General features: G+C 42.1%; 1 protein-coding gene across 1 annotated transcript in view; it reads right to left on the bottom strand.

The window, feature by feature from the left end:
• LOC307258400 (interferon alpha/beta receptor 2-like) overlaps positions 1-26,838 on the bottom strand; it is a gene marked incomplete at both ends in the record, with an annotated part of 55,410 nt that overhangs the window by 15,446 nt on the left and 13,126 nt on the right. The window lies entirely within an intron of this gene.

The following is a 26,838-nucleotide window of genomic DNA, read 5'->3' on the forward strand; positions in this document are numbered from 1 at the left end:
CTGGCATCGCATATTAGATATTTTTGGGAAGGGTCATGAGGCAGCAGCATATTATTCCATACTGCTTCTCAACTCTAAGGACAATTTGTCAGCCCTCAGACTGTCATGGGAAGCTGATCTTAATATTGCTTTCTCAGAGGAGAACTGGAGTCTGATCCTTAAAAACTCAAAAAAAATGTCGAGAGAACTTAAAACAAGACTAATACAATTTAAAACATTGCATAGAGTTTATTGGACCCCGTCCAGGCTACACAGAGCAGGGTTGAAGGACGATGCAGGGTGTTGGAGGTGTACTGTCAATAATGGTACCCTGGTGCATATGCTATGGGGATGCCCAAAGGCACAGTCATTCTGGTCCAGTGTCCACGATTATATTAAAACAATTACTGGCCATGATATCCCTTTCACCCCAAATTTGTATATCTTAGGGGATCCTATGGTATTACAGGATTTAACGCCATCTAACGCTGAATGGGTGCAAACGGCACTTATGCTAGGACGAAAACTCATTATAACAAATTGGAAAGCCTCTACTTTACCTGCATCGTCCCTGTGGTTCCTCCAATTGGGGAAATTAGCTGCACTGGAAATGTTGTCATTTAGGCTGATTAATAGGGTGGACAAGTACCATCAGAAGTGGGGGCTTTATCACGCCTACATGGATGATAGAGCATCATAGTGTTTCTAAATGTGTATTGCTGCCTTTCTTGTGCTGTGCTTTTTGGTGCTTTTTAATTTGATTTAACATGACCATTACTGTTTGTCTTGTTGTTTTTTGTTGTTTTATTTTTATTTTGTATTACTGTTTTCTTAATACAACCGTATTTGTGTGTATGTTTCTTCCTTTACTTCTTGTATAACTTTTTCATGTATATTCTCATTGGCCACGGCTATAATTAGGTTGTCTAGTTACATGCCATTCTGTTGTTTTGTTTGTTTTTTGTGTATGTTTGTGCAAAATGGATGTTGAAAACTCAATAAAAATATAAATCATAAAAAAAATAAAAGTAAATTTAAGTAAAAATTTGCCAGGTGTATGAATAATTTCGGGCATGACTATATGCCTATATGGGGAGTACCACACCACGACAGGAGGCTAGGGTTGTCATGATACCAGAAATGTTGTAGTCAATACCAATACCAGCGAAATACCATGATCCTCGATACCTAATTCGATACCACGGTAAAAAAAAAACTAGAAATCCCATGTACTTCAACTTACATTCCTTTTATTAAAGGAAGGATGCTCTAGTATCAGCAAGCCCCTCTTCGCTCTGACATCTGGTATGAAGAAGCCACCATATGCCAAGGATAAAAGAACTCACCTGTGACCAAGAAACTCACCCCTGCTGACTGGATGCCGGAATGCAGTGAGGCTTTCATGAAATTGAAACCGGCTCTGTTGAACAATGCTACTCTGGCTCATCCTGACTTTAGTAGGCCTTTCCTGCTGTGTGTTGATGCCTCCTCCAATGGTCTTGGTGCTGTTTTGTCTCAACTGGCTGAAGGTGACAATGTTGCATGACCAATAACATTTGCCAGTAAATCACTAAAATATGCCCAGTCACGCCATTTGGCCAATAGACTTGAGTTCCTTGCACTGAAATGGACAGTCTGTAATAAGTTAAGCCACTGTTTGAGAGGTCACCCATTTACTGTTTGGAATGATAGCAATTCACTGACTAAAATTCTTAGTAAGCCGAAGTTGGAAGGCTGTTAGCAGAGATGGGTGGCAAAGGTGGCTCCATTTGACTTTGAACTGAAATACATTCCTGGCACGAAGAATGTGGTTGCTGTCGCTCCACAGCCGTGAGCCGTTTGTGCAACCTAGAATGCTCCATCTTGTCTTGTGATCCAACTGCGATGATGTGGCGGCTTCACTCACCTGCAGCCTCAAAAGATACAGTGGTGCTGCCCTCAAATCCCTGCATCTCATGGCAGGCAGTATCTGCAGTCCTGGAGCTGCCTCTTTCCTCAGCTTGTTCAGTTTGTTTAGACACCTGAACTGTCTAATGTCCGCCCTCTGCAAAGAGACAACCTGATGGCTATGCTGCACTCTGACCTCTTTTTGAGTTGTGTGCTATAGTTTGTTGAATGTCAGAGATGCCCATCAAGACAAGAGTGTGCACATGAGCCGGTTGAGGCTCTGAGGCTTCTCTGACATTGGGAAAAACTCACAGTCAAAACAGGTGTGCTTTATCGTGTCTCGAAATACACTGTGACAAAAAAGGAAGACCTATCATTATGTCATACCCTCTAAACTCAATGAGGACGTTTTCAGAGGTGTACATGATGAGGCAGGTCATCAAGGCCAAAAACGAACACTCTACCTGGAACTTGGAGCAAAGGAACTTCTGGTTTGGGATGGAGAGGGACGTGACAGAGTATGTGCATTGCTGTCGTCGATGTGTGTTCAGCACACTCCAAGACCTCTTGAGTTGGTTTGCATTGACTTCTGGTCAGCTGACGACTCCTCCAACAAGTCTCTGGATGTGCGTTTGGTCACTGACCATTTTACTAAGCTGGCACAGGCCTACCTCTGTCCAAACCAGACAGCCAAAGCTGTTAACCCAACAACTCTTGAACAACTACTTATGTGTAGGGTTTTCCTGAGCGCGTACACTCTGATAAGGGTGCCAACTTTGAAAGCAGCTTGATTGTGGAGATGCTCCAGGTTGCTGGTGTTCAAAAAACACATACAACAGCTTACCACCCCATAGTCAACTGGGCAGTTGAAAGATTCAATCACACCCTTGGAAATATGATCAGAGCCCTTCCGCCAAAGGCCAAGCACATATGGCCCCAGCTGCTGAGATTTCGCACCTTCTCCTATAATGACACAGACCACAGATTTTGCCCCATTTCAGCTAATAATTGTCAGGACCCCCAGGCTACCTGTTGACCTGATGTTTGGATCTGTTCTTTTGAATGAACAAGTGGTGGATTATGACACATATGTGCAGTGTCTCAGACGTGACTTGACAAAACAGCAGACTGATTTCTACAACAGGAGACTGAAGGGTGCTCCTGTGGATGTTGGGGACAGAGTCCTGTTGTTTAACAAAGGGTAACGAGGAAAAAGGTAATCGGCCGATCGCTGGGAGAGCAACCTCTACACCGTTGTTGAAAGACATGATAACACACATACCTTCAGGATCAGGAATTGGGTAACAGACCAGGAAAAACTGGTCCACAGGAACAGGGCCGCTGCTACGCTTTTGGGTGCCCTAAGCAGAAATTATCAGTGATGCCCCCCCCCCCCCAAAAAAAAACACCCAGAAGCTCGCGTCCGCAGGGCGCGAGCGAAATTTTTTTGCCCTTGCAAGATCTCTGCGACTGCTTTTTGGCACATTTGCCAGCATTTACTAACAGAAAGAACAGCTTAACTTGTGAAAAAACTGCCTTTGCAAAGGAATTGAGTGATAGGATCATAGACTGATTATGAGATAATGGGCCCCTGGGCTTACACTCTTAAAGGGCCCCCCACTTGTCCCTATCCAGTCAGGTACACTGAATTTTCTACACGGATACATACAATTAATGGCAAAAACATATTAAGGAAGTCAGTGTTTCCCACAGGATTTTGGGGTTTTGTTGGAGGGACCCTGTACCTTGTTGGGGGGTGGGTGGAATTTCTTTTACCTTTTTAAAGTAAAATGCATCAATCTGGTGCACTTTGTGAGGAAATTTTAGAGACTAGAGAGATATCAAATCCTGAGATGCAGAAGGAACATTATTTTTCAGATTTTTCTTAAACAGGTAGCACTCTTTACTCTGCAACTGTAAAAACAGTAGATTGGTCTGCAGACCCATGTTCTATGATGGAGGGGCCCATTTCAACAGATAAAGGGTGGATATGAACAATTTAGAATTCACACATATAAAGTTTATTTGTGTATGTGTGAGGGGGCCTTCAACCCCCTTAGACAGAGCTACTAATGCTGTTGTTTTTAACTTGCTTTTGTATTTCTCCCCTACTAGTTGAGGGGCCCATGATGATTTAATTTAATTTAATTTAAAATCTTTATTTAAAAGGGACAATGTACAGTTAGAACATAAATGTTGCCATTTGATGCACTATACCAGATTATAGCTTTAAGCTAATTTGCATCTGTAGTCCCTTGGCAGGTCACAAAAATACAACACAGTAACAAGACAGATTATTAGTATACAGGGATAAAACACCACAACAACATGGCTACACACGTCTGCGTGCAACTCCCCCCACCTTCCTCATCCCACCCACGCCCACACACACAAAAACAAGTCTAAGGACCAAATTAGTGGTTGCAGAGCTGAGCAGCTTTTAACAGATTTTTTAAGTTAGATTTGAAGACTCTGAGAGAGCTACTGCCCCTTACGGCGTCAGGTAAGGTATTCCACTGGTTTGTGGCTCTTACAGAAAAAGCAGATTGCCCCGCTACAGTGCGGCGAAATGGTATGGTACAATCTCGTATGGAGGATATTCTAGTGGATCTGATGGAATTTGACGAGCGAGCGTGGACAAAAACACATAATGACTGTGGGGCCAAACCATTTAAAATTTTATAGACCATACACATTTCTATCTTGTTACATTTTAATGAGTATTTATATTTAGGCTATTCCTTTTTGGACCCTGTTATTGACATCAGTGACTGAGCTCTTTGACTATGCAACATGAAAAGTTACTATCAGTATCTCTGGCTAAGGGCCCCCCTGAGCCCTTGGGCCCCTGGGCCTGTGCCCGGTGTGCCTGTGCAGTAATCCACCCCTGGATAGGTTACACAATTAAGAAAAAACAACGATGGGCCTGTTCATAACTAATTTATATATTTTTTGTAATGTAATGATTATCATGAACTTTAAAAAAAATTAACTATTTTGGGGGGCCCCCGGACCATCTCTTTTTCCTTTTAATAAAAAAATAATAATAAAAAAAAAATATACATATAATTTTTTTTTTTTTTGGGGTGCCCCCCCCAGGAACTTGGTGCCCTACGCAGTCTGCGTACTCTGCGTATAGGGAGCGGCGGCCCTGCACAGGAATCTAATAATGCCTGGGAATTTCCTGCCTTTACAACTGAGTCTGAAGATGGTGGCTCTTGTGTCAGTGGTCTGGCCACTGAAACTACAGTTGGCTCCCTACTGGATGGTGATGTTGGGGCAGTGGTTGACACTAACGGTTTCCCGCTTGCCCGGGGCAACTGAAAATAATGTTCGGGCAAGTTGAGATTGCTTTTTGGTTGCCCGAACGGGAAAGTGGCTTTTAGAAGGGTTGTCAGTAGTCTAGGCTAATTATTCATGTTATACAGTCTGCAAAACTATTTTTTTTCCCCGCTAACTCACACAAAATAGATCGGCTATATTTGCAATTGAGCAGCTGCGCGCGGCACCCAGCAGCATCACGCTCTCTCTCGAACTCTATCTCTCTCACACACACACACGCACGCACGCGCGCGCGCGCACGCACGCACGCACACACACACACACACACACACACACACACACACACACAAGCCTGTGTGCGCGCAGTTTCGCTGTCTACGTTCCGAAAGCCGGCTCTATAAGGCTCTAGGTCTACGGACCTGGTTCCGCTATATTCAAAACCAAGAAATCAATAACGTTTGAGCTTATCGATACCGCTATGGAGTCCAGTAGGTCACATGATGTAATTTTAAATATCGAGTAGAGTCGGATCATCTTCATCTATTTAGGCCTACTTCGGCGTATTAATCCATCACTGGTCCGCATCATGGACTGCAAAAGTGTTCTACATTCGACTGTCTTGAAGAAACTCCTTCAACCCGCTTCAACTCCGTCTCCCCGCAACAAAAACAAATAATTTTAGTCCGCTGAGCTGCTGCCGCTGCAGACGGGCTCGACACCGTCTCATCATTCATTCAATGCAGCGGTGATCAACAAACGAGAGACTGTGTAGCAAGTCCCGCAGTTAAAAGAATGGATACATTTTTAAATCCATAGGCTATTTAAATCTGCAGGATAAGAACTAGTTAGCTTAAAAAAATGGCAAACGGTTCAAATGTGATGTGTTCAGGTCGGCTCAGTAAAATGATTATTCGGCAAAGGTCAATAAAATCATGATGTTTTCAAATGTAACATCAAGAAAATAATAAGTTTTTCGCGAGAAGCTTGGGTGAAAAACTTGTTTTCCCAGCAATATAAAATAAATAGTAGGCCTAAATATGGAATTATGACCAGTTTAAAGTCATATCCTTAGCTCTTCTAGTCTTATAAGCAATTAAAGCAATAATACCAGTTCTCTTTAAACAAAATAATAGAAAAGTATCGATAAAGATTTGGATTGTGGAGTCTTTATAATGGTATCAATCAGGCCCGGTTCTAGACAGTTAGATTAGGGTGGGCCGGTAGAAATTTTAGGTGGGCACACTGGGCAAAGAGACCAAATTCTTTTGCCCTTGTAAGATCTCTGCGTCTGATTTTTGCCACATCTACTGTGAATTGTGTAGAACACAATATGCAAATAAACTTTGAGTGTTGCTGTGTGGGAGATCTGATTCTTGCATGTTTTTTTTCCCAAATGTTAATGAATAACATATAATATACATTATATACAACATAATGTATCTTTTTTTTTGTCGCAGTATTAACTGTGAAAGCTTTGGGACTGGGCAACCTGGATGGTGGTAGTCCAGAGCTATATACTATACACACTACATAGATATATAGTCTTTCCACTCGCCTCTGATGTTCAGCTGGGGGAAAATAGTAGACCGCCGAGGTCACGACCCTGCTAGGGGGGTCCGGGGGTATGGCCCCCCGGGAGTTTTTTTTTTTTACCTTTTTAAAGTTAAATGCATGAATCTGGTGCACTTTGAGAGGAAAATTAAGAGGCTAAATCTGAGGAATTTTATGTGAACAAATAATTTGGAGACACTGGGTCGGATTAATTAGAAGCTATTGAAGAAAGACACGTGGATTTTCCATAGAAATATAAATTTGGGGCCCTGGCAGTCGGGACCCTAAGCAACCGCTTATTTTGCTTATGCCTCGGGCCGGCTCTGCTAACCAGTGACCACTATAAGCGGGTGGGTAACTTGGAGGCAGGCTGTCCTGCCCACCCAATAATACAATTAGAAGCAATGGTATATTCTTTAGTATTATTTAATTGTCTGAATTTCATTTGACATTTTCTTGGACAGTGAATGAACAGGTCAGTCCGATAGTGGGTCTGGACTTCCAAAAAAAAAAAAAAAAAAATCTAAACTTTTGATTGGGTGGGCACAGCCCACATTTGGGTGGGCACGGCTCACCCTGGCCCCTGGCTACCGCCGGCCCTGGTATCAATATGAATAGAAATTAATGATCCCCCTCCCTAATTACAGTGTAACTGGGCAATAGCTTTAACATGGTGGACTTGAATAATTGTATGGCACACGATCACTTTTTGGCACAATGTGACCGTTTTAAATAAGTAAATTAAGTAAAACATTTCTGAACACGTGTGTGGAAGCTTACATTCAGCTTGACTCTGAGCTAGACTGAGCTTTCTGAGCCCCCCAAAACCAGGCCAGGTGCATGGCAAAAAGAGGCCCTTTCACGATGCTGCAGCAGGAGGGGGCGTGGGCTGCCTTGATTTCCAACTGACAAAAAAAAAAAAAAAGTTTTTGTTTTTTTAAGTGCTAGCAAGCGCGATGTGTGCTTGTGTATGGTCATATCCGCGCGAAAGGCCGCGATTTGCAGTAAATAAATATCCACATGTGTCTCTGTAGGCTATTTAAAAAGAAATCAAGCAAGTATAATAACATTAATGAATTATTGGTCGCATCACAGAAGGCCTATAATAATAAAGAAAACACCACCTTAACTATGTTTACAGTTTAAAAATGTTTTGAATGAATTTCAAACCTCAGTGAATCATTTGCTCTTGTTTCTCTGTCCTGAGATTCACACAGACTGAGCAGTCTTGTTTAAATGTACAAATTGAGCTAATAAACTGAACTTTGAATTTTTTTGCTGCAAAACTCATACAGTGGTTTTGTACATATAAATAAATAAATAAATAAATATTAGCAGGTTCTCAATAGTATTTCAATTTAGGGGGGGGCGCGAAAAAATGTCTGTCCCCTGGAAATGGCACGACAGAAAATAATTGAGAACCACTGCCCTACATCAATAACGGCCGGGTATTTTCATGCCGTATGGAGCACTTATCTTAGCAGCCAGTGTCTATTAAATGTAGTGCTACTTTCCTCCGTCAGCCCACGTTACAATCGCAGCGGACTATAAAGGGAGGACAATATGGACGTATTCTGGGTCTGTGTTCTTTTTGTTAGTTTGTATTAAGGGTTGAATCCCAAGTGACAGAAAGGAGAATACCACTCCTATTTTCGTTTTACCATTTTCCTGCTGGAATGCAGAAACAAAAATATCAGCCGAATTCTCCTTTTCTTGCTTATTGGTTCAAAACCAAAAAAGACTATTACAGAAACAAGGAAACGGGAGAACGCAGCGGTTTTGCGTGCGATTTCCCTTTGTTCGAGTCTGACAGTAAAACAAATAAACGAGCCTCATTGGCTGTGCCACTGAGAGCTTCCTACTTCTGTATTTACAGCGTAAAAGTAGCCTTTATAATAATAATAATAATAATAATAATTGCTTGGATTTATATAGCGCCTTTCATGATACTCAAAGCGCTTTACAGGGTTCCAGACAATTCGTTCACACACAGTCATACCGGTGGTGGTAAACTACCATAGTAGCCACAGCTGCCCTGGGGCAGACTGACAGAAGCGAGGCTGCCATTCAGCGCCATCAGCCCCTCCGACCACCACCTCAAACATACAGCAGTCATACACATTCACACGAGGCAAGGTGGGTGAAGTGTCTTGCCCAGGGACACAACGACCATGACACAAGTGGCCGGGCTGGGATCGAACCGCCAACCCTAGGATCATTGGCCAACCAGCTTAACCACCTGAGCCACAGTCGCCTCTTATAATAGGATCATAGCATACACTGACCCATAGCCTATGCCCTATTGAGCACAATCTGTAAAATGTATAGTCTACATTTTTGAATAAAATAATAGGCCACATATTTTATTTTTTCTTTATTTAAGAACACGTTCTCACTCAACATTTCTCCCCAACTCGTCCACATTGTGGAAAGAAAGACAAATCTTTCCTCTCGTCTGGTTAAGAGACAGTAGTCCGCTACGATGGCCATTACAGCGGTATACCAGGATGATTTGCAACCTGGCTCTAGTAACGCTATGGTTGTCGCAGCCGTTTTAATGAGGCTATTGATTTTCTGTTTACAAAGATGTCTGAATTGTTTATTGTTTAGGAAAATAGACATTTTGAAATGAAAGCTACATTTTGAATAGTTTATTTAGCATATTACATAGTACTGTTTATGCCTAGACTGCTTTGTTTTTTGCTACCTCTACGGGTCTGTGGGCGGGCTTTCCGCACCACAGACCAGGTTTAGGCCAGGTGTGTGTTTGTCATGATGAAAACTAAATGTCGGGGCGCCCTTAGCTCAGTTGGTAGGGCGTCCCCCCCATGGGCCTTGGCCAGCAGCGGACCCGGGTTCGATTCCAGCCCGCGGTCGTACTCTGCATGTCACTCCCCTCTCTGCCCCATTTCAACTCTGTCTCTACACTATCAATAAAGCATAAAAATGCCAAAAAAATATCTTAAAAATAAATAAAATAAAAAACTAAATGTCAAGGGAAAGTGGCGGTGGTTTAAAAAAGTTTTTCGATCGCTTATTAAGTTCACTCGTTGCTTACAATGGTTTATTCGTTTCCCAGTAGGGGAGAGTGGCCTAAGTTATGCCGGTGGGGAAGTTGTGCCACCCCTTGTTTCTAGAAAACCATAGAAGAAATTGGAAATGTGACCACATATTTAAGAAGAGCCATCCATTTAACTCATCCTGTAAAGAAGGGAGAAACATGGAATAAGATATAAGCACATTTAAGCTCAAAAAACAGTTTTTTGCCTTTCAAAGTAAAATTTCCATGATCAAGGTTTTTTGATTATTATGTCTGAAAAATTATAGACATGTTTGAAAACATTTGACACGTTTTAGTACTTTAGTATGCTACACTTGGCGTCTATATAGTTAGCACAATGTCAGCCCTAAACTGCTGCATCATGCTTATTATCCAAAATTCTGGGGTTGGGGTGATTTGTGCCAGAGGGCCTGGGGTAAGTTATAAGTACATACAGTCATATGAAAAAGTTTGGGACCCCCTTCTAATTTTGGGGATTTTTGTCAATCATTAGCTGGGATTTCAAAGAAGCAAATTCCTTTACATATATGACATACCTTAAGTAAACGGAAGCAATTCAGCGGTGTCATTTTGTTTATTGGAATAATAGAAAATATGCAATAAGCATCATAACAAAATTTGACAGGTGCATAAATTTGGGCACCCCAAAAGAAAAATGTCATCAGTACTTAGTTGAGCCTCCTTTTGCAAAAATAACAGCCTCTAGACGCCTCTGGTAGTCTGTGATGAGTGTCTGGATCGTGGATGTAGGTATTTTTAACATTCTTACATACTAAAGCGATCCAGTTCAGTTAAATGTGATGGCTGCCGAGCATGGAAAGCCTGCTTCAAATCATCCCATAGATTGTCGATGACATTCAAGTCATTGGACTGCGACGGCCATATCAGAACATTGTACTTTTCCCTCTGCAGGAATTTGAACTGTGTTAAGGGTCATTGTCTTGTTGGAATATCCAACCCCTGCGCAACTTCAACTTTGTGACTGATGCTTGAACATTATCCTGAATAATCTGTTGAAACTGGGTTGAATTCATCCGACTATCCACTTTAACCAGGGCCCCAGTCCCTGAAGTGGCCACAGCATGATTGAACCTCCACCAAATTTTAAAGTAGGTAGCAGGTGTTTTACTTGGAATGCAGTTTTCTCCTTTCGCCACGTAAAACACTTTTTATAATGACCAAATAACTTATTTTTTGTCTCATCAGTCCAAAGCATTTTCTTCCATTATGAATCTGAATACTGTATCTGTGGCGTGGCCGCAGAAAGGGCTTCCTTCTCATCACCCGGCCATACAGATGTTTTGGTGCAAATTGCACTGAATTGTTGAACCATGTACAGATACACCATCTGCAGCCAGATGTTCTTGCAGGTCTTTGGAGGTGATCTGTGGGTTGTGTGCAACCATTCTCACAATCCGCCGCATATGCCGCTCTTGTACTTTTCTTGGTCTGCTAGACCTGGGTTTAACTGCAACTGTGCCTGTGTCCTTCCATTCCCTGGCAACATTCCTTACAGTAGAAATTGACAATTGAAACCTTTGGGAAAGCTTCTTGTAGCCTTCCCCTAAACCAGGGGTCGGCAACCTTTTCTACTCAAAGAGCTATTTGGGACCGCCTCCCAATAAAAAGAAAGCACTCGGAGCCACAACCCATTTTGACATCATATATACGTATATATATATATAACCTGTATGCTATGTACAAAAAACTATACCATGTTGCATTTAACCTATGGTTTTCTCGCCTGCGCATCGACCCAGTGCGCCAACGGTGGCACAAAGTGTCCATTACCCCATCAGTGGGCCCCGATTTGACCCACTGGGGCGATCCCCGAACCCTCACGAGAGGGGTGCCGCTGGGCAGAGCAACGTCACACATCTCAGTATTCACGGATGCATCTCTGTCGGGCTGGGGAGGAACATGCGAGTCACACGTAGTGGGCGGCGTTTGGCCGGCCCCTGTGACCATGCATATAAACGCATTGGAGCTTCTCACTGTGTGGAAAGTAATCCAACACTTTGCCCCAATGTTAACGAATCAACATGTAATGATTCGCACGGACAACAAGGCGACAGCAGCATACATCAATCGCCAAGGGGGCGTGCGCTCAGCGCAGCTGCTGAGCATAGCGAGACGGCTGTTATGCTGGACGCACACACACTTGCTCTCCATCAGAGCAGTGTACATCCCCGGTGTCCTAAACAGAGGGGCAGACATAATGTCGAGGGGGGGACCCCGTCCAGGAGACTGGACTCTGCACCACGATCTGATCAATCAGATATGGAGCGAGTTTGGGAAGGCGGAAGTCGACCTATTCTCCACACGGGAGAACACAGTGCGCGCTGTGGTTCTCTCTCAGCGCGAAGGACAATCCCCTGCTCGGGGTGGATAGGTTCGCTCACAGACCGTGGCCAAACACACTCCTGTACGCGTTCCCACCCGTCCCTCTGATTCCCCAAGTCTTGGACCGAGTCCAAGAGGAGCGGCTGTCTATGATTCTCATAGCACCGCAACGCACGAGTGCGCCGTGGTTCCCCTGTCTCCAGCGACTGCTCTCGGGGCCGCGATAAAAATATGAAAAACGTTTTATTTTAATGTTACAAGTGTACCATAATCTTCAAATTCATAATTATATTTTAAAATGAACAAACTAAAATAAAATTGAATTTTAATAAAATACTCATTATTTATTTTCCAAAGTCACAGGGAGCCAGAACAGAAGGATGAAAGAGCCACGGGTTGCCGACCCCTGCCCTAAACCATGACTAGGGATGGGCATAATTAATCGATTAATCGATCATTGTTCGTTAAGAATATTTTCGATCACGTGAAATTATTATCGATCAGATAGCCGTTGTGTTGCGCAGTGTGAGTCCGGCAGCACAGCAATGAATTTCACTATGTGGCAGCACCAAAGACTGTATGGGCAGCAATTAAACATCCTACCAGCAGGGGGAGATACTTAACTAGTAGTAGGAGACAACAGAACAGGCTCAGGCAGCAGCCTGCAAGCTACCGTAGATGTCAAAACGTAAACAGGAAGAAGTTAAGGCGAAGTTTGGCATCAGACAGGTCCATGGGACAGCTTTAGAACCGAAAATAACTAAGTTCATTAAGCATTGTGAAACCTTCTATAAGTACAACACTTAAACAAACTGAATTATGTACCACTTGTACATTGAAGCCTACATCCGACCCTGTTTAACGTGTTACGTTAGCGCCGCTAGCATTAGCGGCTAACTTTAGCGTCTATGCTTTCCTACTTCGTCTTCATCAGGGAACTAATTTGCACATTTTAGATGATGATTAGAAGTAACGTTAGGTCCTTTACCACTCAGAGAAACGTGCCGTGTCCTTATGCAGTCTTTGGCAGCATCTTAGGAGGCGCATATGTGTTTAAACTTTAAAGGTATCGTAGCATTGGCTCCTTATTGGCTCATAGCCTCGGGCTTTAACCAGCGCCGCATTTTATTATAATTTTATTTTTAAAAGTTGCTTTGTCTTAATAGATTGTTGTTTGCCTAGAAGATCTTGGAATAAAGATGTAATTGAGTAAAAACCTCTTGTATACAGTCTGGTAAAAACGCTGTATTTTGGATGTTGGCATTTTTTAATATGTAAAAAGATAACGATTACTCGATAATTGATCGTTAATTTTCCCGATGATCGATCAATGAAATTTCTTAAAATGCCCATCCCTAACCATGACAATGAATAATCTTTGTTTTTAAGATCTTTTGGGAGCTGTTTTGATGATCCCATTCTGTCTTACTTCTGCAGAGAGTCAAAGAGAAGTGCAACTTGCATTTAGGCACCTAAAATACCTTTTCTCATGATTAAACAGACCTTTATATGAGGTTCTAGGCTTAACAACATAATCCAACCAATTTTGTGTTTAAAGTCCTCAGTTTTACATGCTGTTACATGCATTAAAATCAGCAAAACCACAAGGGTTCCCATATGTTTGCACAGCCAGTTTTTCCACATTTTATTTAATTTCATAAAACTAAATACTGCTGTTCAAAAAACCTTTGTTTGGAAAACATCCCAGTACTTAGCTGTTCCTGGTAAATGAAAGACATACCACTTTTATCTTTTTTGTGTGAAAGCAGAGTTCCCAAACTTTTTCATATGACTGTAAGTAAAATGTATTTATAAAAGCACATTTATAACAGTTTGCACTGTCCAAAGTCCTGTACATACACATTCAGTAGATCAAAAATTAAGGTAAAATAACAACTAGAACTGCGAGCAGTTGTGAACGGGGGCCAAGCCTCCCGCGCGACTCGGGATCGGGCGTCGCCGTCCGCGGATTCTTCACGGAATCCGGGATGTAAAGTTTTTGAACGTGGGATGCTCGGTTTGGGAGTTATAGACCAGGGCTATGGAACCGCGTTGCTCTGCAAAACGCGGTCCCAGGCCCTTCTCGGGCTTGGCCCCCTAATAACCAAAATAAAAGACATAAAGCCCAGACATCCACATATAAACAAAGATAAAAGTGCAGAGGTAAGATAGTTAATGGGGAGGAAAAACCAGGGTGTACAGATGGGTTTTGAGCCTTGATTTAAAGGCAGAAATGGAGGGGGAATCGCATATGCCAGGTGGCAGTTGGTTCTACAAGGGCGGGGCAGCTAGTGCAAAGTAAATTTCTGCGAGTTGTGCCATTGCTTTTTATTGGCCCGCGGCCGATTTTAAAAACTTAATGTAATATGGCCCTTTAGTTAACCCACTAGTGCAGGGGTGTCAAAACTGATTGATTGGCCCGTGGCACATTTTAAAAATATAATGTAATATGGCCCTTTTAATTTTTAAATAATTTAAATGCACTCATTATATTACAGAGAAATATGTCCCATAAAAGAAAAAGAGCACCAAGCCCATACCAGAGCACCCTGCATAATATTTAATTTTAAATTATCATAGAAAATCCATGTGTCCTTCTCCAATAGCATCTAATTCATCTGACAGTGTCTCCATTTTTTTTCATACAAAATTCTTCAGCTTTAGCCTCTTAATTTCCCTCTCAAAGTGCACCAGATTCATGCATTTCACTTTAAAAACTTTAAAAAATCCCCCGGGGGGGCATACCCCCGGACCCCCCTTTGAGGGGCAGGATCTCGGCTGGCTACTATTTTCACCCAGCTGGACATTGGACGCAAAAGCAGAAAACACTGGGTGTATCAATGGCATTTAACAAGAGGGGGAATGTGTCTGTTTAATGTGCAAGTAAAGTGTTGCCGTGAAGAAGGATTACAATTTACAAAGACACTATGAAACTAAACATCAGATCATGTCCTGATAAATGTGTTATTTTTGCAAAGTGGCCCGGCCCTTTGTAGATTTTTCTGTATGTGAAAAAAGTTTGGACACCCCTGCTGTCTCACAAAGAAAGTGATTGTCTACAGTAGCTCAGAAGAGAGTGACATCTCCATTCCACTTAACGACACCACTGATGAGAGTTCAGATGGCCAGAAAGATGATGATGGTGACTTTGTCATTGTGAGCTTTGCAGGTAAAACCATTAGATCTGCTAGGCCTTGTTTACGAAAATTGTCCTTCAAACTTTGTCAAATATTTACTTTAAATACACCTTAAAGCGGCTACGAGTAACATTTAAATATCTTTTAAACAGCCTCATGTTTCCTCTGATAATCATAAATTAACTTTAACAGCAAACGAGACCATCAGTGCAAAGAAAGACGTTTTTAAATAGTTTTTATTGCTGCTTTTGGTCTGGTCGCACACCCAGTCCGATTTTCGGTTCGCTCGTGCAAGCTCTATGGTCACATATCCGAATTGGTCTCAGATTTCAGTGTGGCGCAGCAACGTGAATTGAGAAGCCTATCCCTCCAGGTGAGGGAAGGGGAGCGGGAGCCTTGTTTGATACAGTTATTTGTCGTCATAATGACTGATAACGGGGCTGAACCATCAAAGAAAAAAAAGAAAATGCAATGAAGAAAAGCTTAAAGGGAGAGTGATATAGGCTACGGGGGACGAGGGCGTTGCCAAGCAACGTGTATACAATTTCACGAGAGCGAAACTAGACTGCAGTGTTTACTCCTAAATGAATGAGCGGTTGGTACTAACACAAAGTTTGCTTTGCTTCACCATCATCAGATAACCATTATCTGAAATAGTAATTATTTACAACAACATAAACACATTACCTCATCGTGATCCATACTAACTGCCATCTATCGTTCATTCGCTTTCTGTGAGGAGTCGGACACGTAATCTTTCAGCTCCGTGAGAGAGAGTAGTGAGGTGACACTGCTGCATCAACTCATTGCAATCAGGTGCGTGTGGCAGTGACAGGCATTAGTTCATGCAGTGTCAAAACCACTCTCACGGAGCCGAAAAGAGTCCTCACACTTTCAACACACGCATGCACTATATTGCTCCCTTCTCAGTTCACACTCACGCGCCTGGCACGAGCTAGAAAACAGCTGTGCGACAGCGGGCATCGTAAAAATACTACCGCTTTTGTCCAAAGGGGATGCCAACGTGCCATGTTACTCGTAGTGGCTTTAAATAAGTGATTGTCTAATGGACTTATCTTGCATTACAGTTTATGAGATATATATCAATGGCACAATTCACCCCATGGTATTGTGCCACAAGACAACTTTTTTTTCCGAAAGCTATATTTCTTCAACAGTTTATTCCAGATCCAAAGTTTTTATTGCCAGGGATGCACAACACCCTAAAATATATGTAAATATTTGAGTTGGAGACTTTACTGTCAAGGCCTCACTTTAAAGTCACTTTGAGTAAAAAGTGGCACAACTTAGGCCACTCTCCCCTATATTTCACTTTATTTAGAAGACAGTTTCGTTCTTTTTTGAGTTAAAATAAAGGCAATAATTTTTTGAAGTCGCGAGTGCTTGGAAATTATTGGAAGCGAGTCGAGCTGACCAACTCAGTTGACCAACTCAGAGCGCAGGGTTGAGGAGCAACTCTGGGTTATCGGTTTCAGAACAGTGGATCAGCGTTGGGTCAATCAACTCTGAGCATGCTCACTCTGGGTGGAGCGTGTGTGTAAAAACCATCGTCAATGGATCGCTGATAACATGTTTCACCATGGAAACAGGAGAAACAAATGCTTGATCCTCCCACTTATCCGCTTCTCAAAAAAAAAAAAAAGCTTCTCTGTTCCTCCCACTAGAGTAAGAAATATTAACGAATGAGCTTATGGTATGGAGAAGAATTAACGGGGATATTATCTCATAACTGATCTAATCACCTCGGCAATTCAGAAAAAACGGTGAAAACATTTTTTGTCAAGAGAATCAAAACGCTTCCGTATGAGAAGCAAGCTAGTCTATTTTAAAAAGTTATGCATATCACCAGCAGCAAAAGTATTAAGCTTGCGTAACACAGCAGCATTGCTGACAGTGTTTTATATTTGCTTTATAATATGTAGGCAAGCTATAAAACTGTGCAGTAAACAGACTTTCGCTTCTTTTAAATGGGGAGTGAAATACATTAACGACAAGAGGGCTGAGAACTACTGATCAGATAAATGATCGATCAAACGTAAAATCATCAGGAAAAATATCCCATTGGAGATTTCCATGGAGTGATTTTGCTTTAAACTGTACAGGGAGGCGTTGTGACAGTGACTCTTTCTTCAGTCGGAGCTGCAGCGTAAAGTGAAAACAAACTCAGATTAGGTCTAACCATCCAGCAGGTTATAGTCACGGCGTATGATGTCGCTTTGGCGAGGTGTTCACCCCTGTTGCTATGGACGCTATCAAATCAAAACGTGACTTTAAAAAAAAAAAAAAAAAAAATCAGGAACACACCCTGAATAAATAAATAATGTTCCGACCTTTTATTATATGTCCAACCATGCATTTTATTTAGAGGTTGATTATAGCCTATTTAGGCTTATTATGTGCTGCTTTCTGAGTTCCCTACTTTCTTATTGTAAGCATTGATCACAATCTGAAGATAAATGTATCAGTTTTCAGTCCTATTATAAAGGTTACTTTTACGCTGGAAATACAGAAGTAGGAAGCTCAGTGGCACAACTGACGGAGCGCTGCAACCAATCAGGAGAAGTCCGCCCACAGATGGAAAAGCCAATGCGTCTTGTTTATTTGTTTTACTGTCAGAATCGAATGTAGGGGATTGGACATAAAACCTCTCCGTTTCTTGTTTCTGTAATAGTCTTTTTTGGTTTTGTACCAATAAGCAAGAAAATTAGAATTCGGCTGGTATTTTCCTTTCTGCAATCCAGCAGGAAAAAGGTAAAACGAAAATAGGAGTGGTATTCTCCTTTCTGTCACTTGGAATTCAACCCTTAAAGCTACTACAAGTAAGTCGGCACGTTGGCGACACCTTTGAACAAAAGCGGTAGTATTATTACGACGCCAGCTGTCGTGAAGCTGTTTTGTAGCTCGTGCAGGGAGTGCAAGATTCAAATAATCAGGAAGCAATATGGTGCGTGTCCGTGTGTTGAAAGTGTGAGGGCACCGGACTCTTTTCGGCTCCGTGAGTCTATGGGTGACACTGCATCAACTAATGCCAGTAAGTGCTAAACACACCTGATTGCAATGAGTTGATGCATTGTCACCTCTCACGGAGCTGAACGAGTCCCCGTGTCCTCACACAAAGCGAATGACCGAGAGATGGCAGTTAGTATGGATCACGATGAGGTAATGTGTTTATGTTGTAAATAATGACTATTTCCGATGAATAATGGTCATCTGATGATGCTGGTGAGGCAAAGTAAACTTTGTTTTAGTAGGCTACCGCTCATTCATTTAGGAGTAAACACTGCAGTCTAGTTTCGCTGCGTGAAATTGTGTATACGTTGCTTGGCAACGCCCTCCCGCCCGACTATCACTCTCCCTTTTAGCTTTTCTTCATTGCATTTTCTTTTTTTTCTTTTATGGTTCAGCCCCGTTATCAGTCATTATGACGACAAACAACTGTCTCAAACAAGGGTCCCGCTCCCCTTCCCTCACCTGGAGGGATAGGCTTCTCAATTCACGTTCCTGCGCCACACTGAAATCTGTGACCAATACGGATATGTGACTATAGAGCATGCACGCGTGAACCGAAAATCGGACTGGGTGTACGACCAGATCAAATGCAGCAATAAAAACTATATAAAAACGTCTTTCTTTGCACTGATGGTCTCGTTTGCTGTTAAAGGTAATTTATGATTATGAGAGGAAACATGAGGCTGTTTAAAAGATATTTAAATGTTACTCGTAGCCGCTTTAATACAAACTAACAAAAAGTACACGGACAATTCTGACAATCCTAGTAGTAGTACCTCATCATTGCATAATGCACAACAGACGTAGTGCATTATGCAATGATGAGGTAGACACATGACGTTAGAGAAAATCGGTTCATGGTGTCAATCCGACTGAAACTGGACCTTTTTGTATGCAAGTTAACAAGTAGTCCAACATAATCTATTCTCAAAACCGAATAAACACACCCAGATAATCTGGTTGGGAACCGAGCTTCTCCCGCATGTATACGGTCAGTCAGACGTGAGAGGCCTAGGCGATCCGAGCATGCTCCAGTGTCCCGCCAGGGCTTTGACCCTGGAATTTGAAGCATTCATACTAACATCAACAAAGGAAGAATAGAAGCTGTGCGCATACAGCACATACGCGATGTTCAGAGCAGCAAAGTCATCATATCACAGCTCGAGATGCGCGATAACAGTAGTGTGTCTCTAAACGTAAGCAGCTGCTAAACATTAGCCACGTGCTAGCAAGTAGGTCAACCAGAAAGGGTTGAACACTAACAAACGGAAAGGAGGCATATCGTAGCAGAGTCGGACAAACGGCGGTCTAAAACCGCTTCTCCTCCCGTGTTTGTATATAGGGAAATTAAATGTCCTTGTCAAACTATAAACATAGCTTGACTTAACTGCATGTAAACACACTGAGTATCATTGATGATTCGGTAAAATCATGGTTATTATGGCTGACCTAACTCCTCGCATTGCAGTCAAATCATCATTCAATCATATACAGTATACGTGTATATATAAAAAAATTAAATACAATTTTTCCATGTCAGCTATTTATCTCTGTGATTTATCATCTATGTATTTATTCTAATTCTAAAAACGCTGACAGCATAGTCCAGTAGTTTTTGGGGGGTTATTTCTATCGGGTATAACCTCAGTCAATTAAGTCATAGACTTTGGTCTAATGGATAGGGGAGACCGGGCTAGTAGGCACACTTTTTACTCTAGTGAGAATTGCTCATCACCTAAACATCTTTCAATAGTCATTATTATCAAATTGAAGCTTAGGTGTTGGCTTGAAATGTGTACCCCTCACTTTTTCTAACTTATTGTAATAAAGAAAGGAAATAATCAGACAACCTTATGGCGCTTTTCCACCGCACATGTAGCTCGACTCGACTCAACTCGACTCAGTTCAACTTGGTTTGGTAGCAGCACGGGTCGTTTTCCAGCGCAAATAGTACCTCCTGAACGTGGGCGGGGTTGTCGTAAGGGGCTGAAAGCCTACTCCGGAGCAAAGTAGCAAAGCAGAAATTACGAACAGTTGTTGCACTATTAACTGAACCAACCACCAAAAACACGGATGAAAAATGTTTAAGAAATACCCCCCTTGTATCTGTTTGCTAAAAGAAGTAGAAGAATATTGCTACGGGCCATTAAAAGGGATGGTTGTTGTCCCGATGTGTGACTCTGCCACACAGTCAGCTGTAGGGATGCGTCACGTACATCCCTATGCACGTAAACACGGGCATGATAAAGTTGACTGTTTAGTGTTTGTTTCAGGATACGTGTTTTCAAATGCAAGCCGTGTCTCAGCCTGAATATTTTCTTGAGGTAATCAGTTCAGTCCGAGGCTTGTAATGTAATCGCTCGCTATCATGTCTGTCCCAGCTGGCTACTATATTCTATTTAGCGTAGCTGCTAGCTGCCCTACATGTCTCCTCTCGTATGTTAAAAGTAACTTCCCCAACAACCAACACTGGGTGAGCTTAGCGAATATATGGAAAAAAAAATCGGATCTGTGATGCAAATCAAATGAAAGAGAGCCAGAGTAGGCTGCACGCGGCGTAAATACACTCAAAAGTCCCGGAGAGTTGGGGAGAATAAACAACAGAATGAAGCCGGTAGTCTCTGGCCTATCAGAAGCGTCGGCAGACGGCCGGCCACTGATTGGCCAGACAATAGTCTCTGGCCAATCAGTGGCCGGCCGTCTGCCGACGTCACCTTTTAGCATCGGCTCAACTCGCTTGGAACCTAGAGCGAGGCGATACCAAAAAAGCAGCCGCTACCAGGTACCAGGTACCATGAAATTGCGGTGGAAACGCCAAAAATGCGAGTTGAGTCGAGTCGAGTCGAGTTGAGCTGATACCATGCGGTGGAAAAGCGCCATTACACATTGTAAAAACCAACCCCATCAAGGGGTCGGTTGACACACACTATGGGGTTGTCACAATGTTATCTTAATGGGAATAATCTTAAAAAGAAGGCAAGAAAGCAGAACTAAATTTGAAAGTTTTAATTGCATTGTCAAGTTGACAAATGGGCCTACATAATTTACTGTTTCTTCTTCTCCAGCTGGGGTGGAGTGCACTGGGGTGCAGTAGCCTTTGCAGCTGGTCTAGTTTGGGATGTACTGGGTTGTTTTGATTTTGTTGCCCTTTTTTCTTTTGGATGCTAGCTGCCTTTTCCTGCTCTATTCTTTCCTTCTCTGGAGTGTCAGTGAGGATACAGCTTGACAATTTCTTACGTTATTGGGTTCCTTTTCTGGCTGCAGCCTTTGGATAACATGTGACGACCAACCCCAACTTGAATTTCTTGCTAGCATCAAGGTCAACAACCATCTGACAAATAATTAGCTTGCTAACAACAATCTAAACTATAGCTTACCCGTCACACTTTCTTAGGGTAACAAGTGTTTTGTTATAAACCCTGCGCAAGGTCTGTTGAGTCTAAAGCCAGAGTTTTCAGTATCACGAAAGGTGGCTCTCTTTTTACCTGGATAGATCACCGTGGTAACAGAGGCTGCACGGCTAACCTGCTCCGAGCTTAAATTCGCCTTAGAGCGCTGCCCTTTAAGGAAATTACACCTTTGGAAATCCCGCAGACATGACAATATTGTCTGAGCGATACATTCTCACTGAGAAAACTAGTTAAATCAGTAAACTTATTGACCAGTAAGTTAATGAATTAAACAAAGCTGTGACATTAGGCTTACAGCAGAGTGAACTGTAACATGCAGCTTTTTGCCACATGCATTCAGTTATTGATGCAACATTTTTAAATAGCTTACACCTACTCCTACTGTATGCAGCGCCACTCTATGTTCTCACCTCAAATGATTTTACCTGGCGATCTACACACACTGGCTGTTAATGAAGCGTTCTATAAAATCACAGGTTGCAACATTATTTCACTGTGGGCTTCTTTCTTTTCATCAGTAGCGTATGACGTTTACCATATGAAAGCGCTATAGCCTACAATCCTTCAGTTTCTCTTTATGGGTACAGTAGCCTACATCACATCTAAATATCACTGGAACATCGAGGGAGGATAAGGGCGATGACATTATGAATAAACTGTTTAGGACGTGTTACAAAAAGGACATCGCTGCAGACTCGCAGTTTAAGCTTCTCACAGTAGATTCATATTTGTCTGGAAAATACAGATTACAGGTTTTGTATTTATGCTATTTGATTTATTGGTATTATTTGTATGATCCAAATAAAAGGCTATTAGCCTAAATTAAAATTGTCTTCATTTTGATGTGGCCCAAAACTTATGTGATTTTCCACTAAAGCAATTCATTTTGGGACAGTGTCAGACTTAAAAGACAGTCTTAAAGCAGCTACGAGTAACATTTAAATATCTTTTAAACAGCCCCATGTTTCCTCTGATAGTCATAAATTACCTTTAACAGCAAACAAGACCATCAGTGCAAAGAAAGACGTTTTTATATAGTTTTTATTACTGCGTTTGGTCTGGTCGCACACCCAGTCCGATTTTCGGTTTGCGCATGGTCACATATCCGTATTGGTCGCAGATTTCAGTGTAGCGCTGCAACGCGATTTGAGAAGCCTATCCCACCAGGTGAGGGAAGGGGAGCGGGAGACTTGTTTGAGACAGTTATTTGTCGTCATAGTGAAGAAAAAAAAGAAAATGCAATGAAGAAAAGCTAAAAGGGAGAGTGATAGACGGGCAGGAGGAGGCGAGGGCGTTGCCAAGCAACGTGTATACAATTACACGGGAGTGAACTAGACTGCAGTGTTTACTCCTAAATGAATGAGCGGTACTAACACAAAGTTTACTTTGCTTCACCATCATCAGATGACCATTATTCATCTGAAATAGTCATTATTTACAACAACATAAAACACATTACCTCATCATGATCCATACTAACTGCCGTCTCTCGCTTTCTGTGAGGACACGTAATCTTTCAGCTCCGTGAGAATAGTTAGGTGACACTGCATCAACTCATTGCAATCAGGTGTGTGTGGCACTGACCGGCATTAGTTGATGCATAGTCACTAACCACTCTCACGGAGCCGAAAAGAGTCCGTGCCCTCACGGCTTTCAACACATGGACATGCACTTATATTGCGTACTAATCAATTGAGACTGGCACGACCGTCACGCGCTAGAAAAGAGCTTTACGACAGCTGGCGTCATAAAAATACTACCGCTTTTGTCCAAAGGGGCCGCCAACGGACAAAGTTACTCGTAGTGGCTTTAAGTGTGGGACTATAGGCCTAGTGCTATAAATATAGCAAAGTAGCCTAACTATCAGTGGCGTTTTCTCCCGGAGGCCAAGGGAAGCCAGGCTTCCCTGTTTTTTAGGCTGTAGTTGTCATCCAATAAAAACATTTATATTAACAGTTTCGGTAATTATTTGGTGCTGTGCTCCTGTCATTTCTTCCCCATTTTTCTCCTCTCATTGAGCATTTCACAATGCGCGAAACAGCGCCCCTTTAAAGTTACATACTGAAGACGCGGCGAAACACAACACTGCACACTGTATGTCCGCGAGGAAGCCAACCCGGGCTGGCATCCCTTAGTGAAAAAAAGAAAGAAGGATTGACCTATCAGGTGAGGCTGTTGTCTTGACACTGCCCTCCTGTGATTGGTCAGGAGGGTGTCATGAGCGTGCCAAGGGAAGCCACTCGGCCCTTGGCTTCACACCAATTAAATCAAAGCATCATTATCAACGTCACTGAAATTTAACAACAATAACAATAGCGGGAGATTAGCATGTTTGCATTGTTATCATATTAGCAAGAACAGTTATGGAGGGTGGAGATTTTGAGTATTTAGTAACAAATTATTTTACCAAACTGCCAATTGAGAAGCCATTATAAATCAAATCTGACAGCAGGCCAATGCGTGTGGAGAGAAAGAAAGTTGATCGCACTTTTCGTGAGGAGAACTCATGAATTATGTCCGCACCGAGTGGCTAGCTGGTAGCGGCAAACTTCAGTTAATGGCCTTCCTCTACAAATAGTGAGTAAAATACACACCTTCTCCCGGCGCGGGTTAACTGTTCCCTTAACTGTCTGTGTAGCTATGTGTGTTGTGTTTTGTGTTATTTTATTGCTAATTGTGCCTTGATTGACTGGATTAAGTTGCATTGGTAGGCCTACTGTATATCCACTGAAGTTGTTCTGGGTTGTCTTAAGTAGTGTTGTATAATGAACATTTGGCCTAGTTCTTAAACAAAAAGGATGTATAGAAAGTATGTGTGTATGTCAAGCACCTACAACTGATTGTGTGAGTCGTGTCTCACGTGAACGTGAAACTTAAAATAGCCTAAAACGTCCCCTAATCATGTTGTGAATGAATTCGAATCTTCATTGGGCATTAAGCGGCTAGTTGTGCATTCCGGTCGGGTTGGGGGGGTGAATTTATAATAAAATGTATAATTTAATAAGATTATAAGGAGGTGTGTGAGTGAGAGAGTGAGTGAGAGAGAGAGAGAGAGAGAGAGAGAGAGAGAGAGAGCGAACGAGCGGTGTCGGACAGATTACAGGCGTGTGTAAATCCTGGTAAAGTGACCAGGCGCTATAATAGCTCTTGTAGTTACATTAAATACAAGCTGCGACGTAGCCTACTCTTTTCTTTCCCCCACCTTCCAATAAACATGTAGTTTAAAGGTGTTGTCTCACTTGGCTTCCTCAAAAAAAAATCCCCATGCCACGCCACTGCTAACAATAGGGCTGTCAAAAGATTACAATTTTTTTTTTTTATCAGATTTATCACAGGATTCTGTGGATTAATCACGATTAATTCATTAGAAATAGGCCTGAAAAATTACCATTTTCTCTGTATATTGTTGTATGAATGGAAAGATAAAAGGACAGAAGGTGAATATATACATTTAAATGTATTTTTTTTATCCATTGAAAATCCAAATGATGGTGTAAATACTGGAAATAAATTATAATCAACTAAAACATATGCTACCACACCATACTTCAATGTGGCTGTCTCTATTCCTATATGTCTTTGAGCAAATATAGGATAGGCTATATAATGGCATTTATTTGGTGAATCCATGGTTTTGCATCCCTGAATACAACCCGATTGCAGTTTGTGCGTGCATACGTGTGTGTGTGTGTGTGTGTGTGTGTGTGTGTGTTTGCACGCGCGACCACGTTTCATGGGACTGTTCATTTGTAACAGAAAGCCGACATTATGTTGATGTCACGTATTAATCACACCTCTGAAAACTGCAGATGTTTGTTTCCTCCGGTGAACGGAGCAGAATGTTTCTCCTGTTGCTTCCAAGAGCAACTGCCAGCCGCGATACAGATGTGGCCGTTAGCAGTTTATAACACAGACTAGCATGCTGCTATGTTTGGCCACGCTACTGATCCTGGGTCAGCCTCAACGTTAGAGTGACTGTAGTACAGAGCGGGTGGGATGCACGGGGCGGATCATTCTGCACACGCGTTAATTCCAGAAATCAATCACCCTGCGTTAACGCGATAATTTTGACATCCCTACCTAACAATCATAGTTCAAATCAATTAAGCTAAATGGTATAGTGTTTAAATCCGCTGAGTTCAATGTTTAATTGCTTTTTAATCGCTGCTTTTTAATCGCTGAGAGAACGATCTGTAAAATAAATGAATCAATTCAGTAATTTTCTGACAGCATTCCACTCCGTATTGGCAGTAAGTTTTTTAAGCTCTCAGTTTTCTGCTGTTCTGTGATCATTCAGAATGAGAAACTATTCTTCTTGAGTGAAGTCAACGACGCACTTCTTTTTTTTTAGTAGCTGCTCGCAATCAGTCTGTTTGTGTAAAGTTAGCGGCACAAGATCAGTCCATTCTGTACGGAAGCAGTGTCAAATGCGAATCCAACGCCCCCTTTCATGGGGATGCGCACAGAGCCTGAAGCTGAAACCCTCGTTCAACATAGGAAGTTGATAACCGTCTTTGTGATACCGGTCTACTCTGAGCAAGGGTTTGTGTTATGTTGAACCAGATCGAGAAAAGAGAGCCAGGCTCTGTTGAGTTTGCTTCGTAGTATACCCCTCTGTTGTACGAACTTGTCTTACTAACCCCTGTGATCTTCTACAGCAAGTAAAAAGTGAGATACGTCATATCCCAGAGGGGCAATTTTTCACCAAGCAAATCGTGTGGTTTCGCTGGCAGTCAATTCAAACATTCAACATCTTGCGTCATATCTCCAGCATTCAGTTTATTTCATTAATGAGTCATAATCATATCATGGTTATTTCAACATTCGGCATGTCTAGCATCTTCCTTCTCACCATGCATTCCATGGCTAATTAAAGATTCCACTTGCCATTATTCCCCACTATGAGCATTGTCAGCCATGGCGGTGCTATTTAATATATTTTACAATATTGTTTTCAATCTTACCTGTATGTTATTGGGGTCCCACTGGGATTGGTGTGTAGCAGTAGCGCCCTCTACTGAACCCCTGCAGACTTGAGGGGTGCACCCCACATATTGTTACCAGTGTGATGCACCATCCCATGTGAATTTCCAGTGCTGTCGAGCTGGCTGTGAGAGCTTACTGTATTTACTTTGTTATCGCCAGAATAAAAGGCGGG

The sequence above is a fragment of the Ammodytes marinus genome, assembly GCF_949987685.1.
Source record: "Ammodytes marinus genome assembly, chromosome: 12".
Taxonomy (NCBI): Eukaryota; Metazoa; Chordata; class Actinopteri; order Uranoscopiformes; family Ammodytidae; genus Ammodytes; species Ammodytes marinus.